Source organism: Pteropus vampyrus, unplaced genomic scaffold, assembly GCF_000151845.1.
Source record: "Pteropus vampyrus isolate Shadow unplaced genomic scaffold, Pvam_2.0 Scaffold1, whole genome shotgun sequence".
Lineage (NCBI taxonomy): Eukaryota > Metazoa > Chordata > Mammalia > Chiroptera > Pteropodidae > Pteropus > Pteropus vampyrus.
In genome coordinates, this window is record NW_011888782.1 from 14,638,335 (window position 1) to 14,656,592 (window position 18,258).

The following is an 18,258-nucleotide window of genomic DNA, read 5'->3' on the forward strand; positions in this document are numbered from 1 at the left end:
AAGAGTTAGCAGTTTACATCTCAGCATGTAAGCTGTCCTTGCATTTTAAGAGACATACTTTTTATTTTTTTCTTTTAGCATAAAAAGCAATTTAAGATACTGCTCCATTCAAAACCCATCATTGAATAAAAAAGTTGAATTGTTAGAGGATTTTCTCTTTATTTATCCTATTTTATACAACAGATGTGTATTTATATAGAAGACATTCAAACTATGTGTGAATTATATGGGTATATAAAATTTTTAAGAATGAGCAAATTATATAGAAATCATTGTTGAATCAAGTTTTAATACTGGTCTCTGTGTTTTAGGTTTCTTCTTTTTCAGAAAAAAAAAACAATGAAATCTTTCTTGACTTGATCGATTTGAAATTGTTTTATTTGGTTTTCCAATAAAACATACAGCTGACTAATACAATTTAATGCTAAAGACAAAGAGAGTCACTAAAAATCTCCCAAACATCTGGGCATTCTTCTGAAATATGCAGGCTGTGATATCAACCTATCTAATATCATAGCTACACCCAATGGAAACATTGTGAATAGCAAGAACTTAGAGTTTCTCATTCACTTTTATCTCATGGGAACATGAGAGGCAAAATAATTAGGTTCAGTTATAAAACTTTTAAGAGATATACCTGTATGCTTCTGAGATTTGCACTCAACACAGTAGAATTAAATATACAGTATCGATCATCATTAGTACTTGCATTTGCTTAATTATCTATTCGGAGTCAGATAGTTTAATAAAGGCTTCAAATGCTAACAGAACACATTTAATCTCTGATATTTAAATTCTCTGTGGAATAAAAGAGGATATAATGTAAGATGTAGGTATTTCAAAAGATAAAGTAGTAAAATGACCTCATTGGGTACGTTTACTAAGTCAAAACGAGTATAATCAAATTTGGGAGTGTGCTGTTTGCCTTCAGTGATCCTCATTGTTTATTTGTTGTAGGTGGTTGAAATCTATTTTCAGAAACTCATATTCTAATCCAGTTATCTATTCCCCCTTGAAGACTGTGCGTGGGATGTCACTGTGAGCTCTGATATCAAATCAGAAGCCATGCCTTTGGTATTTTCGAAAGAAGTGACCAATTTCCTAACTTTTTAAATATTAATGTAATTTTAGAGAGACTGCTCTTGCTTGTGGGTGTACTAATTAAAACCAACTATAATTGATCTCACCTAACTCTAACTAAAATAGAATTCAGGAAATTATTTTAAAAATCTCAGTGTTCCACATTGTCAAGATTAGATATCTTTGAATCCAGAAGTTTGTGGTTTTATAAAATTCACATTGATTGTTTCAGTAAAATGCCTTAAGCTTGTGTGATTGAGGGACCCACAATAACCCAATAATGACCTGAAATTCTCAGGCCATAAGAAAACTGTTGAAAAGATGGCATGTTAAATCGGCTATCTTTTTCTCATTACTAGAGCCCTGCTTTTAACCTTACTCTAAGCAAGTAGAGAACATTGGTATGAAATTTACTTTTCCATTCAGAGATGACTTGGGGAAATGTACACACGTCATGGGCAAATATAGTGCCGTTTTGACTTCTGTCACTCTTGGCAATGATACTACTTAAAGGAGAAGCAAAGTTTTTTTTTTTTTCCCCCCCTGATATGGTCACCTAATTTCTAAATCCCCTACTGTAACATTACTATAAAAAAAAAAAAAAAAAAACACCACAAAAAAATACACTTCAACCCAAAATTTTAACATTGCTCTGGATTTCAGATTCTAAGAACATTATAGTTAAGGATGTATACAAGGACATATAACATTGACTACATTTATGTTACTGCTTCCATTTTTATTTGCATCATTCTAGGAACAATTTGCTCATTAAATACATTTCATGATGGCATTTAGTTTTGATACTTGACAGATTATGAGAGTCAGAAGGAAACTGTAGATACTTCTTTGGACTCATGCTTTCTTTCTCTGGGGTTCTCCTACTTGTTTATAAAAGATCTAATTCTAACCCATTACCTATTTGTCCCAAGAATACTCACCAGTAGCACTTGTGGTTGCAGCATTTACCCTAAGACAACTTGTGGATTACAGTCTTAACCTTACTCCCAAAGTCTGCCAAAAAATATCTTGCTTTTATTATTATTTTCGTATCGCACTGGTATATCAATAGTCTTTAGAAACAAATGATATCATTCTATTTATAGCATTCTGTTTTTAGTAGTGGTATTTCCATTTACAAAATACAGTAAATTCTCAATTGCTGAAAATGTCAAATCTTAGAAAATGTAGCATTCCTACGTGTGATGCTAAATGAACGCTGGCAGCGAGCTGCACTTTTTCTTTCTAAACGAGAAAAGGGCTAATGAATGCATCATGGTTAATTAATGCCTATTACAGCCTCTCAGAACTAGCTCTGTTCATTTGAATTATTTTATTCCCTGATTTTGGTTACCTGGATCAATGAAGCTGAATATACCTGCCCAAAATCAAATTATTTGAATCCTGGTATACATAGTACAGGAAATTAACAAAGATCAGACATCTGTGTAGTTACTAGCAGGTGGGAAGGAGAGGCCAAAGATGTTTATTAAACAGCATCAATCATTGTAGCCATCCTTAGAAAGAGATCATCCAGCATTTTCTCCCTTCCCTAGAGGAAAACGAAAACACAATGTTCCATAAATGTTGCATGTCCCATGTATCGATCTTGATGTTTTCTGGACAAAATGAAGGATCATTAGTTGCTTGCCTGCCTAACCCCAGACATTTCTTTGTCCCATAATGAATTGCACAGAAATGTTGTGCAACCCCAAAGCGTTTCATTTTTAAACCTCTAGCAAAAGCAAAGGGTAAGTTCCCAGACACTTCAGGGATCTATAGGGCATGAACTTGAAAGGCTCACTTTCAAAGAGCCCCCAGAGAAGAGTGATGTGGAAAAGGCTTCCACATGTAGGGACAGGTATTGATGAACAGAATGTGCAGGCTAGTTTGTAGAAAAATAAATCATGTTTTGCTCTCAAACTAGACTTTTGCCTGTAAGCACCTGTTCTTATTAGTGGAGCAGTCTTTCCAGAAGAAAATGGAATAATTATCTTTTAGTATGATTTTCTTACTCTTCAGATAATTATTTCTAATCCCTAAGAAACTCCAAGAAGCAGGAAAGGGTTGAGAGAAAATTCAGCATATTTAGGGATCTTTTAACAAATCTCGTGATCAACAAATTTGGACAAATAATTGACGGAGGAATCATTTTTCTAATAAAATAAAACTGTGCCTTCTTGATGCTTTGACATATAATTTTACTATTGTGTGTTGACGTAAATTTAAAAAATGTATTGTGAATATGTTTGTATACTTCATGGGAGCATGTAAGGAAAATATTTAAAATCTGATCTTTTTTTTAAATGAAGAAAGAAAATGTTATTTGTTAAATGTAAAACTTCCCCCAGAATAAAATATCAACAATGTGCTTAAATGAAATTTATATTAAAAGACATATTCTGAAATTTTGAATATTTGAGCAATAAATGTACAAGTTTTTATCAGTGGAAAATGTTACAGACCCTCCCAACCAGAATTTCTTCAGTGGTACCAGTCTATTAAGTCCACAAAAGCAACTAAGGAAAAATATTATGGTGTACAGTTTAGCAAAAATATACCTTTGGAATTCTACTAAGGGGAAGCATTACCTAATACTGAGTTGTTTATCTCTGTGAAACTAAAACATAATTTATTTAATAAACTTTGGAAACGCTACAGTTCCTAACTGGGTATCAAGTTCAGATTTCTCATTAAGAGGAATTTTGCAATAGTAGCTGCTTTCTATGAAGCTTCTTATCTTGAATGTTAGTGATACCTCCTAGATTATTTCTATGTACCAAACATACAGTGGCTTCATGATGAAACACTGTTGGAATATTACTAATGAACTTTACGAATCAGCCTGACAACTTCAAGGTCAATAGAGCCTTAGAATTTGTCTGAATTCTGTGCATGTGGACTTGGTCAATCATTTTTCAACCTTCCACACACACCTGATACTGCGAAGGTAAACACGTTTTGAGTAACTGATTGGATGGAGAGAAATGGGGGAGAGAGATGATTACATTTCTAAATCTGGATAAAGAAGATGTACAGGGGATCGCATTCAGGAGATGAGAAATGATTGGAATGAGTTTTGTGCTTGATACTATAACCCCTCTTCCCACCTGTGTTTGCAGCTGCAAATGAGATGGGCAGTCTCCATACACTCCAGATGGATCTCATCTCAAGCATCCATTGATTCTCTCTACTTTTCTACCTAAGGGAAAAATCTGTAAAATCTTACTCAACCCGACATAGGTTTTTTGCAGATTTTGGTAGTTATCACTCCCTGAGACAACCCTCAAACAATGGGACATGGGAATCAGTGCATAAGAGTGGACCTCTTGCCCTTCGTAGGGACAATTCTGAGTTACATTCTAAGTGTTCCTTAGGAGTTTGCCCACAGAAGTAACAAGCTCAATGAGGCACCCTTTATTGGATTTTCTTTCTTCCCTACCTTTCTTTCCCTTTTACATCATATCTGCCTCCTGACATCAGCTCCCAATTAAACAACCTCGTCCCAGACTCTGACTTTGGGGAACTCGAATTAAGGCAAGTATTCTAGAAATTGTGATGGGGAACTACATTTTGATTTAAAATTTATGATGCTAGAGGAAGGTAGACCCAACTAAAGTAGTGAAATGAATTTCATGGACCAATTATATTGTTTTCATGTTTGTTTGTTTTTTTTACCATAGCACTTATGAACCACATATTAAGGATGATGAAGTGAAATATTAGTAACAGTAGACACATCATAGACAGGGTTTTAATTCAGCAAGGGAGGTATAGAAGAAGATAAGGACAAAGTGCCAGCAGTAACATGTTTAACCACAAAGCACTTGAGCCCATGAAGAGGTGGATGGTTGATGAAAATGGGAGGGAATTAGGAACTAGGAAACAGTCGTAAGGCAAGCAAAGTGAAAGTAAGATGCAGTCATGAAAAATTAAGGTCACAGAGAAAGGAATTTGTGATAAATTGAATAAATGTAGAGTGGTGACGTTGACAACGAGCTCCAGTATGCAATGCCTGTAGTTGGCTGAAGTAAAAGAGATGATCTCTAGCTGAACAATTGGAGACTTCTGATTAGAATATTAAAAGGTTTTTCAACAATAATGTAGATTTCCTTACTTAATCTCACATTTCCTTTGATTTTCTCTGAAGTGCTAACCTTCATAGGAGCAGATTATGAAGTTTGAACAGTGCTGAAATAATATTTTATTTTTTTGACACTGAGTTATCCAAACCCGGGATTCTTTCTTTTCTGTCATTTCAAGGGCTATTGTTTAGCTCAGTATAGATTCTCAGTAAATGTTCTTTGGAGTTGATGCATAATTCCACGAGTTGAATAACCCTCATACTTATGTCTGCTTTTAATGAACTCCCTGGGTATGTATGAGGGTACACAGCTCCTGCTAAACAAGCATCAAAAAATTTGGAGGCAGACATTGAGAGAAATTTTTAAATCTTTTCTTAATTTTTGATAAAAATTTTCATTTGTATATGTAAATATACCAGGGGGAGGAAAGAGAGAAAAAAGAGAGGAGGGAAAAGGGTGCTTAATATTCGCAAGAAAAAGAAAAAATTTGATTGAGATTCTAGTTACTTTTAGAATGTCTCATTTTTTTCAAGACTGGTTTTCAAGGTGTTAGTTATGTGGCAGTTTAATTCTTAGTTCTTTAAATAACTCATTCTTGGCACAATGATGAATTCTGTTTTTAACATGTCAAATGGTCTTGCCTAATTTATTTTGAAATAATGTCTGCATCTTAACTTTGCCATTGGATCCAGTTAAGCACTATTACTATGCTGTACTTTCTCCCCTTTAATCCCTCTTCTTCACATAATAAATGTGAATATCTTGAGAATAAACAGAAAAGAATTCCTTGGTCTATGCTTTTGCCCCTTTTGGCATGATATTTCTTCTCTCTGCCTAGAGGAATTACTACATTGGCTTATTATTCCTATTATAATGTAATACTATATTAAAATCTATAGTGTTTAATTAATATAACATGCTTTGCTAACCATATATTTTCCATAATTATGTATAAGCATCAATGAGTAATAGCGGAATTAGTTTGGAGTCTCTACTTGGCTCAGAAATCTTTTTTATTTTACCCAGTCATAATTTAATGAAATAGAGAAGAGAGATGAAGAGGTTTTTCTATCTCCAAAGTCACAAGTCCTCCTCATCTATTATTTCTAAAATACTAACTACATTCAGGTCTTCAAACATTTCTGCATTGAAGATTTCACAGTAAACGCGTACAAAATAAATTATAAAACCTTAATTTTATTTCTAAGACAATTTTGGGCTTTGCCTTCTGTCAGTATCACTAATTAGTAGTTAATGCATTTAGTGTCTGTTGTCCAAATGAGTCCTATTAGCAAGCAAAAAGGGTTGAGTGGCTTAAGACCAATTAAGACACAAGCCATGGAAACCAAGTTCTGAATAATTAAGTGTTTAGTGCATTCCAATTCTAGAATCTCATTTACTAGCATTGTTTTAAGAACACATTCTAACATATTTTGGATAAATGGATAGTGTCCTGACCTAAACACCTGCTACTCTCTCCAAGTAACCATCAAGGAGCCTGCCCATGCACACAACTTATTATTTATGATCTAATTTTTTAGAATGAAAAATCTGCAAAATTTAAGAAAATATTTTAAAAGAAATATGAATGAAAAATTCTCTTAAGCAAGTTCTGAACCAGCCATCATTTTTCCTTATAACTGTTTTCTCTGTATTCTTCTTTAAGTCTATGAATAACAAATCAATTCATTTGCTGTTATTATAGTCATTTTTCAGTACAGAAAAAGAAATATTTTATAGGAAACTGTCATATTTATGATCATTTTTTAAACTTCATATATTTCCAAGACACTTTTGTCCCATTAGATTGACATTTTTCTAAAAGGAACTTTGATGAGTATCTTTCTCTATACTTTTAAACAATTAGCCCACGAGCCCTACTAATGTAAGGATTGCACCTTGCTCTTTGTTTCATGTTTCAGGCATCTAATCCAATACATGTCACAGAAGAATACTGATAATTATTTGTTAAATAAGTAAATATCTGCTTGAGGTAGGCAGAATAATGTTCCCCCTCCCCCAAAATCGAATTCCTAATTCCCCAAAGAGGAATTAATGTTGCATTTGAAATTAAGGTTGCTAATAAACTGACCTTAAAATAGAAAAATTATTCTGGATTATCTGGGTGGACCCAATGTAATCACAAGGGCCCTTAAAAGTCAAGAAGAGCACATGAGATGAGAGTTATGCTTTTGAGAAGGACTTGACCCACCATTGCTGGCCTTGAAGACAGAGGGAGGAATGTAGGTAGTCTCTGGAAGCTGAAAAAAGTAAAGTATTGGATTCTCCCCTAAAGTCTTGGGGAAGGAACTCAGCCCTGTTTACATCACAATTTTAGCCAAATAGAATCTATGTTGGACTTCTGACCTACAGAGCTATAAGACAGTAAATTTGTGTAATTTTATGTCCATAAATTTTTGTTAATTTGTTATTGCAGCAACAGAAAACCAATAGACTACCATAGAACTTGTTACAAAAGAATATCATCCAAACTATCTCTAAATTACATTACTAAACAGTTTCCAGAGAACTTTCTTAGTTTCTTTTATTTTTTATTATTTTATTATTTTATATTTTTCTAGGAGAGGCAACCTTTGGTTGACCTCACAGATTGCAAGTACCTTGTCATCTTACAATCTCTTGGTTTTTTTTTTTTTACACCTACAGCACCTGGTCTTCCTAGGTGGTCTCCCATCCAAGTACTAACCAGGCCCGACACTGCTTAGCTTCCGGAATCAGACCGGATCGGGCTTGTTCAGGGTAGCATGGCTGTAGACTATTTTTTAAACTTTCGATTGTCTCGGTTGTTTGTATGTTAAATAGGAAAAAGAGACTCTTGTTAATTATTTTGACTTTACAGTTTCTTTACACCTTCTCTTAAGGATATGTTAGCATGGAAGACAGTTAAACATCCAAAAAGAAAGCTCTTTAGGGTGAGTTCTTATATCTTAAAGCAAGTTATTCATGATTCAGATAAATCGAATATTAAGTAAAACCATCTGGTTTCATAAAATACGGCAGGAAAAGTATGCCAATTGTAAATCTAAATTCATGCCAATGTGATTTCTTAGATCTCAACCTAATGCTTGTTTTCAATAATCCCTGTTATTGAAAAATCATTAGAGCTTAGAAGAACTCATATAACTGATATCAGCTGTAAGTTATAGATGACTATATTTAATGCATAGATGATGCTTGTACTCCATCTCACTGCTCAGTGAAATAAAAAGTATCTTAAAGCTTTACATGGTTGAGTCTTAACATGAAAGCTTAGTTTTGAAACACAAAGTGAAAATCAGGGAGGCAACTATGGATACTTGCTATGTGTTAAAAATGATATACGGATAATTCTTACTATTCAAGTGATTTTAAAAAACTTACAGTGGATTTACTAAAATGTATTTCTCAACCAGAGGTGGAGGACAACCCTGTAGCAAGATTAAGAGATTATAAATATGGAAACAGCCATTCCTCTTGAACTGAGAGTGGGATTTATTTTGGACCAGAAATTTTTATCAAATAGTTATACTAGCTGAGTCACTGAAATGTTTCAAAGTAAACTGACTCAAAAGTTGAAGTTGATTCCTAGCTGTTTGGTATTAAAGTAGATGTTACCGGATGTTTGCCCTATTTCCATCAGCCAGGACCTCTTTCTAGGTGGACAGCCCTCAGGATGTGGGAGCCTCTGTTCAATGAGTGCATTGGCAGAAGTGCCTAGGAAGTTATATCCCCAGGGTTGGGGCAGTCCTTAACAGTGATTGACAGCTTTTGGAGTTTTTATATCCCAGTTCTTTTGCTGCTGATGAGAACACTTGAGTGTGACTTATATTATCTCTGCAGCTTCTCTGACTTCCCCGAAGATAAACATAGTAGACATACTCTAAGTACAGTATCAGTTGTTGATAGGTAACAGGCTCTCTATAAAAAGCTTAGGCTGTTGATAAGACGTTTGTAGTGGTAAATAGAATTACGATCATGCAAATAGGTTAGTAGCATGATTTAGCTAATTAATGACTTGATAAAGAATCAAAATGGTACCAACATACAAGATACTTGGATTTTAATACAAATATTCTTTAAAACATACAAAAATATTGAATTTAGATAGTGAAACTAATCTATTTTTATGTGCAATTACTTTAAGATGGCATGGTCTGTTTGAGCTAAATGGTGGTCGAGAGACCTGTGGGGTCCCTGAGATCATTTCCAGTGGTCTGCAAGGTCAAGGTATTTTCATAATACTGACATAATACCGCCTTTTTCACTCTGATTCTCTCATGGGTGTAGAATGGAGTTTCCCAGAGGCAACATGATGTGTGATATTGCAACAAATTAAATGCAGAAGAAGAATGAGAATCCAGCTGTCTTTTATTAAGCCAGAAATTACAGAGATTTGCAAAAATATAAAACAAGGCCCCTCATGTCTGTATTTTGCTTTTGAAAATATTTTTTATAAAAATGCATCACTTATGTTATCATGTAATGAGTTTATTATTTCTTTTTTAAAAATAATAAGGAAATATCTAAAATTTACTCAGTTTTATTCTTTCAAATGGTAAATATCAATAGACATAACCTATATAAACAAAAGCTCTTTGGGGTCTACAGTAAAACAAAACAACAATTTTAAATGCCACTGATATAGAGTTAAATTCAAGATTTGAGCCTTTTCATCTTCTTAGAACTTGAAAAGATTAATAAAGATAACCAGGGTGAAGATGAAATTTAAAATATCCTCTCATTTTTCTGGTTTTATTTTGAAAACTTATGTGTGTTCTAGAAAGTTATTTTCAGTATAAGAATTATTATTATTATTTTGGAAATAGGCATGCAGGTTTCATAATCTATAGTGAATATTTTGTTTTCCAATGCAGAGACAATATTCTTCTGAATATTTGCATTATCATTATATTAGCAAAAAGTATATTCTTTGACAGAATATGTGAATGTTTTATTGGAACAATCTATATGCACGGCATGTGTGGCATGCTGGCATTATAGGAATGGAACTGTGAAATTTGTAAGTGGCATGTGACTCTGCAAGAATTTAGGAAGAGTTTAAGATTAATATCTAAGAACCAGAAGACTAACCATGGATATTGACATGAGAATTCTGTTATCATCATAAGAACTGTTCTGTGTCATTTCTTTTGGTCACTGCTAATGTCATATAGTGCTCATATTACAACTAGACTGAACCATAGAGCCCTATTCACCATGTAAGACACATCTTAAATACAGGCTTCTAGGTTTGCTAGTTGTAGTAAATACTACTACTACTACTAATAATAATGTAAATACTAACATGTAGCTAATTGAATATTGTACACTATTAAAGTTCATATAAAATCATTTTTTTTTAATTTTCTAAAATGGTAAAGTCTCTAACTGTGGAAGCATAAAATCATAATTTCTTTAAGCTCTTTCCTCTTAACCTAATATGAAAGATCTCTAAGAAAAATAATTTTCTAGTCATCTTTAGTAACTGGTTTTAATTTCAATCCAATGAATCCATGTAATCGATGAAAGAATTTAAGATAAAATTTCTCCTGTAATTTATTTTGAAAAGACACAGTTTAACATTTATTTACACCCTGTGACCATCTCTTTTCTCCCATTCCAGGGACAAATGTTTTGCATCTTTGCTGCATCTATATGATGTTAAAGAAAAGAGCAGCATCCATCCAATTTATGATAAGCTTTCTAACAGAACCTCATGGCTAAGACCTTTTTCCCTCTGTGAATGTAATTGGTGGACGAACATATGCTATATGCCTCCACTGGAGGCAGAGAGATCTTAGTTTGAGTTTTGGCCCTTTCTCTTCTTTACTTTCAAACTTGTGCAAGTCATTCAGCCCCTTGACAGATTGTTCGTGGAATCTAACGTTTTCATTAGAAGTTTAAAATGCCTCATTTATGCTAGTGTTGCTAGAATTAACTGAGAGATTTTGTAGAACTCCACAAAAGTTCTGGCAGGAAATGAATAATGAAGCATTTTTAGTACACTTATTTGCAACATGAGAATCGTTTTATTACGTCTACCCTGTAAGCTGAAAATATTATTTAACAGTTGAGTTCTATGAGCTAAAATTATTGATGGGCATCATCTCGTACATGGACTGTATAAGGAAACCTCCCTTATTCCTAGATAAGAACTACCCTTAATTTCTAGCCTTATGCATGCAGTTGCCATATCTCATTCTACAGTGGTGTCCAATTAATTCAGTGTCTAGTCTGAAGCTTGACAGTTTTCTGAGATGAAAGAGTATAGAATCAGAAAAATATTTACCTGAAATGTGCTCTGGTGACTCCTAGATTTGTAAACATTGGTCACACTTCTTATAGGACCAAAATGGCTGCATTAGTGCAAAGAGTCATTATTTTAGGTAAAACAACTACAAAAAAAAATATGATCTCCAACTTCCGGTAATGATTTCTTGGCATATTTTTGTACCACTAATTCACAGGGCATGGCGTCCCCTTCTTCTACCCTCGTTTCCCAAAGAAATCCTGCTCAAAGATCAGTACGACATTTTTCATGCAGATTTTTCTGATTTCTAACTCCTGTAAACTTAACTCTCACTGCATCACATTGAATCATTTTCTCCTACACAGGGTGTCCATTTGTGATGTGTAACTTTGTATGATAATTACTCTATACTTGCCTTATCCCACTGGATGGCAGAATTATGCCTTTTTTATCCTATATCTCCTCTAATGCTGAACATTTGAACATGGTCTCAGATGCTTAATATAGGCACACTGAAATAAATTGAAAATAGTTGAGCACATTATGCCACTGTGATTTCTTAATACTGTTTTAATTCTCTCTTAATAATACATTGTTAGTAAATGTTTGTAAAGCGAATGCAGATATCATCAACTATGATGATTCCATATAGAAATATCTTCCTCTTCATAAATTTTAAAATAATTAAATCTCAAAAACTTTCTTGAGGATTGAAGAATATTTAAAAACAAAAAAAAAAAAATCCTTTTTTTTCCTCAGAAAGGTTAAATCATCATTCCATTCTACTTTCTACTTTCCATTGCTCCTGTCTCCAAATTAAAAAAAAAAAAAAGAAAGTAGTGGCCTATGGAAATAAAAGAAACAAAATAGTTATGAAACAGATGTATTGGAACAGCAACCATCTTATTGGTTGTTACAATTAATTCTTCACTAGTAATTAGATTTTTTCCTAATTAAAATCCTTTGACAACACAATTCTAGTCCTTATAAAGGTTCTGTTTTCCTAAAGCTTCCTGGAGATTCTGTCCTTGCAGTGCATGGGAGCTCTAATGCCCCATGCCATCAGAAGGATGGATTCATTAACCTTTACATTGATTTGAAGTGTTATTCAAATAAATATTTATACCCTTTTTCCCTGTTGGCTTAATGAAGTCCTTTATCAATAGCACCAAGAGCTTCTCCCCTTGACCTTTGTCACCTGTTCACTCAGAAAATGTTTTATTTACATTGTTAATCTCCTGCTGCCTTAATACGTTTTGGCACAGAACCATATTCATCTTTGATTCAGTAGAACTGTTTTACATTCTTTAGGCTTTTGTGGAGAAGAAAATTTATGTCTTTGGGTTTCATGTTTTAACTTCAGGATTTAGGAATTTCCAGTTTCTGCATATTTGTCTTTTTTTCCCTTTGTCTGACCGTAGAGTATTTCTCGTTATTCTTTTTATGTGATTACTTCAATTTCAGTTTTGACACCAGTGTCTTCTAAAAGATACAGTTAGAATAGGTGTTAGTTAATGCTATGGTGGTATTCATTTTACAGCATATACATGTATCAAGTTAACATGTTGTCCATCTTAACGCTACACAACATTGTATGTCAGTTATCTCAGTAAAGATCAGGGGTCGGGGGAGATACAGTTAGAGTCAGGAAATGTCTTTGTTCTCTTGTCCCCACATCCTATCAATGAATACATTTTTCGTGGAGAAAAAAGAAGGGTTTACTATATGCCTAACATTGTGCTTAGTACTTTACGGATTATTCTATTTTACTCTCAAAGTATGCTTAGGAAAAAGGCCCTGTTCCATTTTGGATATGAGGAGGCTGAGACTTACAGATTTATGTAAATTGCTCAGACTCAGACATAGTTAATGGACTGATTGAGCCCAGAATTTAGTTCTGCCTTAGTAGTATGATCTTCAGCAAATTACTTAACCTCTCTGTGCCTCAAATTTTCTCATCAACAAAAGGGAAATCATCATAGTTCCTTTCTGTACTAGTGTTGTGAGTGTGGCTGTGGATTAAATTTTATGTAGTAATATAAATATAATATAATTTTCTTGGAATGTTCCTGGTAAATACTAACTACTATATGTAAATTGCACTTAGTTATACTAAACCATGTCTTTTCTTGGATGGAAAGGGAAAATGTTATAGGAGAAGAAAGCAGCAAGAAATTTAATAACTCTTCCCCTATGCATGTTTTTCCTACATTTGCAAACATGTCAGACTAAATTTCTTCCTTATTTGCTAAATACAATGAGTATTAAAATTCTGTATTGTGTTAAATGTTGCATTTCTTTCGTCCATTCAAAGCCTTCCTCCTTGAGATTCAGCTATCTACTTTAATAGTCATTCTAGTTTTCAGAAGAGTGGAAATATTTGGCTATTACTTTCAGCAAACCGTACACTTTGGTTTTTCTACTAATGTTAATAATGTAAACATATTGTTTGTTGTTGTTGTTGTTGTGATAAAAGAAAGATAATTTGTAGAAACTTCTGCTAGAAAAACAGTCATCAAAAAACTAAGCTGTAGAATGATTTTTCCCCTGTTCTAAATTGTATGTTAAGATTGAGAGCTGGATCAGAAGAAAAGGCATATTACAAAAAGCCTCATTAGAAAAGTTAGACTCGTCTACGGTCATCCCACCCTGAACAAGCCCTGGTTCTTGGATGGGAGACCACCTAGGAAGACCAGGTGCTGTAGGCGTAAAAAATTAAAAAAATAAGGCATCATAAGCTGACAAGGTCCTTGCAATCTGTGAGGTCAACCAAGGGTTGTCTTGTCTAAAAAAATAAAAAATAATAATAATAAAAAACGTTAGACTCATTTTTTTTTTGTTCATCTGTATATCATTTCATCAAATGGTCCGAAAGGTCATGATGAATAAGCGGGATCTGTTAATGCTTTTTTATTCCTTGTGTTCCTGAGATACTGCAGAGATAATATCTTGCCATTGATACTCTTTTTGAGGCTAAAAAGAACCACTTAGAAAAATAATTAATACAGGTACCCAATTCAGAGAACTGAGTAGAATTCCTTCTGTGGTTACAAGGAGGTGGCAAATCTCAAAGCCATAAAAGAAAGTAATGTCTATTGGGGTGAAAACAATTCCAGCAATCCCAGATTACGACCCCTCAAAAAATCAAATCTTGATGACTTGATAAAAAATCCGTATAGTTCAATGACTGAAGGTATAAAAAGATTGTATACTCTAGAACCTAGTTTACTTGATGATAATCAATATCTTTTACACTAGTAGACATTTGAATTTTTTTAATTTATTCATTAAATAAATATTTTTAAGTTGAATGTAAAGTAGACATAGGAATACATTTTCAAGGCAAGAGATAAACACACAGTGGAAGAAGTGTAATGAAGGAGCCAGAGAATGGGGTGGGGTGGCGGGGGTGGGGAGGCTGAGTAAAAAGAGAAATGATCAACTCCACCCAGAGGAGAGGGATCAAGTATTATTCTACAGGAGTATCTATTTTTACTGAGATTAAAAGTTAAAGATAGAAGATCCGTGCCAAAGAGAAGCAGGATGATGCTTTTGGAACCTCTTTGATACTATAAAAATTTCAGCCAACAAATTTCAACTGATGGAAGCCAATTCATGCTGGTTAGACTCAGGTCGAGTGTCCAGATCAGATCCCAATGAGCATTTTGAATTGAATAGAACTAGATGGAGCTGGTTTGGTCAGGTTGGGTTTGATTTTAAACTACTTGGGTTAAGTTCTATCTAGTTAGAGTTTTAAAAACTGAATTTGATCAATCCTACTGTTTTAACTAAATACTTTGTATGTTAAAGATATTAAGCATTTGTCTATCACATTGCTCACCTGCTTTTTTTTTTTTTAGTTTTCTGTTGAACTTTGACTTCTATTTTTTTTTAAATAATAATTTAACTTTATGTGAAATAAAGTAATCTTTTTCCATTGCACTCTTTTTAAATCACTTTAAATATAAGAGATTTTATTAGAATTCATTTCTATACCTTTTACCTTTCTCTACATTTAGCTCCTTAGTATCTTTGGTATCATCAAATAAGTGTCTAAATTGATTATTTAAATTATTTAGGTATCTCAGCAGCATTTAGAAATTAATCCATTCCTTTCATACTATTTGTATCACCTTTCCATATGCTAATTAATTACCTGTGATATCTGTGCCTGTTTGCAAAAGAGTCACACCAATACATTTATCTAATCATTATAATTTTACGGAACAACTCCTTGCTCTAGATTTTACTTTCTCTTTTTTATTTTTAGCTATTCTTTCTTTTTTCCATTTTCCAGATCTGCTTTAAAATAATTGTGTCACACTTTTTTCAAAATGGAAATAATATATTATTAGGGAACTATATCAAGATACAGAATAATTCCTAAAAACTCCTTTTTGCTTCCCCTCTGTGGTCAAACCCTCCCTTCCACCTTTAATTATTGGAAATCACAACTCTGGTTTCCATTTGTACAGTTTTGCCTTTTGCAAATTGTTATACAGATAAAATCATACAGCATGTCATCTTCTGAATCTGCCTTCCTTCACTTAGCATAAGGCATTTAAAATTCACACATGTTGTTGAATGTATCATTAGTCCATTCTTTTTTATAATTGAGTTGCATTTCATTGAATTGTTGTACCTCATTTGTTTATTGTCCAGTTGAAGGGCATTTGGGAAACTGGATATGATAAAGTATCCATTTTTAATGCCAAATCAGTGTTCTTTTTCTTTTCTTTTTCTTTTCTTGTGTGTGTGTGTGTGTGTGTGTGTGTGTGTGTGTGTGCTATTAATTGGTAATGGATCCTGAATTTTATCTAATAACTTGAGTAATCATTATCTAATTCTCAATTTGTTGTCTCTTACATAACTAAATTTTAAAACATTAAGCCATTTATTTTCCTGGAAATTTAAAACTTGATTATGATGGATTCTTCTTCTAAAGTGCATTTGGTTTACTTTATATTTTGAGTTGATAATATGTACAAATAATTTTTAAAAATTTAAAACTTCACAGTGAAAAGTAGTGCTGTCCTTTTCATGTGGTACAGCCACCCTAGTTTCCTCCCTAGAGAACTAGTGTGAACATTGTGATGTTTCCGAAGGCTGTTCCTGAATCCCAAACATACATTTGTGATTTCGCTCCAGTGGTGGCAAGTATATACTCTCTTCTCAACTGGTTTTTTTTTTTTTTCACTTAATCATGTACCATTAAGTTTATTCTTAACAGTACAAGGAAAGCTCCCTTGTTATTTTTAATTATTATATAGTATTCTATTGTACAGATGTACAATACTTTTTTATAAAAATTTTCAAAGTAGATACCTCGGTTGTTTCCAATCCTTTTCTATTGCAAATAGTTACAAAAATGAAAAATAAGGTTTGTACCTTATTTCACATAAATGCAAACATATCTACAGGAAAAATACACAAACTGGAATTGCTGGTTAAATAATACATGCTTGCTTATCTAATTTAGCTAAATTTTGCCAAATAGGTTATAAGACAAATGTGAACTCAGGTTGAACATCATTTCATGTGTTGAGTTTTGATATTTTTCTCTTGAATACTCTGTTCATATTGCTTGTCCATTTTCAACTGGACTGGTAGCCTTCTTATTAATTTATACATACTTTATTATGTTAAAGGAAGTTGGTGTTTTTCAGCCCTTTTGCCTTCATTCATAGTTTGTTTTCTTTTTTGCCATTTCAAATTTTAAAAAGACTATTTATAGTTTTTTTTGTAATTCTCACTTTAAAAATATTAAAATATTATTTTTTCTCTATTAATTTTATCATTTCATTTTCAAAACCTAATCTTGTAATAATCTCGAATTTATTTTAGCTAAAGTTATAAAATGGAGTAACCAGATTTATTTTTCTTTATTTCTGCATGGTTAGTCAATTATTTCAATATCATTTATTGAATAATACATTTTTTCTCATTGAATTAAAATGCTCCATTTTTCATCTACTAAATGACCATTTATGTTTTTAAATTTCCTTGAAATTTTAATTGTGTTTATTTATTTCTCTGTCAAATCTTATGCTAACTTACAACTTTAATAACATTTTATATGATGTTTTAATAACTGGGAGGGCTATGCCCACCACCGCCTGACATATCTCTTCTTTTTAATAATATTCCTGGTTTGTTTGTTTGTTTTGCTTATCTATTTTTTCACACTAACTTTAAAATTTAATTTTTAACTACTCCTCCAAAATATATGGTCATTTTATGATTTATCCATCTATAATTTTAAGTGAGACAAACTCAATGTTTTCAGGAGACTTTCAACTTTGAGTGCTTGTTACTAAAGGAAAACTATACCATTTGGCACCCATTTCAAATTATAGGCACATATACCAGGATGGTTTTTGAGTACCCTAGAGAGTCTGACTTAAGTGACTTCTACTCTATAGGCAGTGCTATTCATTTTCTATCTCTTCCAACTCAAAATCTTAAAAACAGAAAGTGTTACAATATTTTATAATTCTTTGAATATTTACAGGTGATTTAGCTAAAAAAAAAAAAAAAAAAAAACTATGCCAAGATTCTTTTCCATTTTCTTTGACCATGAACACATTTTTACTAAAATGAATAGCTTTCTCCTACATTGATAGAGAGAAATTATTTTTTACCCAATATTTTAAATATAATTTAAAGAATTCATTCTGGAAATAAAAAAAATAAAAGAAAAGTAACATATGAAAGTTAAAATGTTACTGCTCCAAAGTCCATATGCCCAGTGCTTCAAAAGGCCAAAACTCGAAACATCAGAGTTTGGAGTAAGGAAAGGTTTTCTAATCAGAGAAGTCACCAGTGGAGAAGATGGAAGCCCTA

At 32.8% G+C, this 18,258-nt stretch overlaps 1 protein-coding gene and 1 pseudogene across 17 annotated transcripts in view; one reads left to right on the plus strand and one right to left on the minus strand.

Moving 5' to 3' along the window:
• RBMS3 (RNA binding motif single stranded interacting protein 3) overlaps positions 1-18,258 on the plus strand; it is a 653,502-nt gene that overhangs the window by 432,668 nt on the left and 202,576 nt on the right. The gene's annotated exons all lie outside the window — the stretch shown is intronic.
• On the minus strand, positions 7,824-7,942 carry LOC111736589 (annotated as a pseudogene).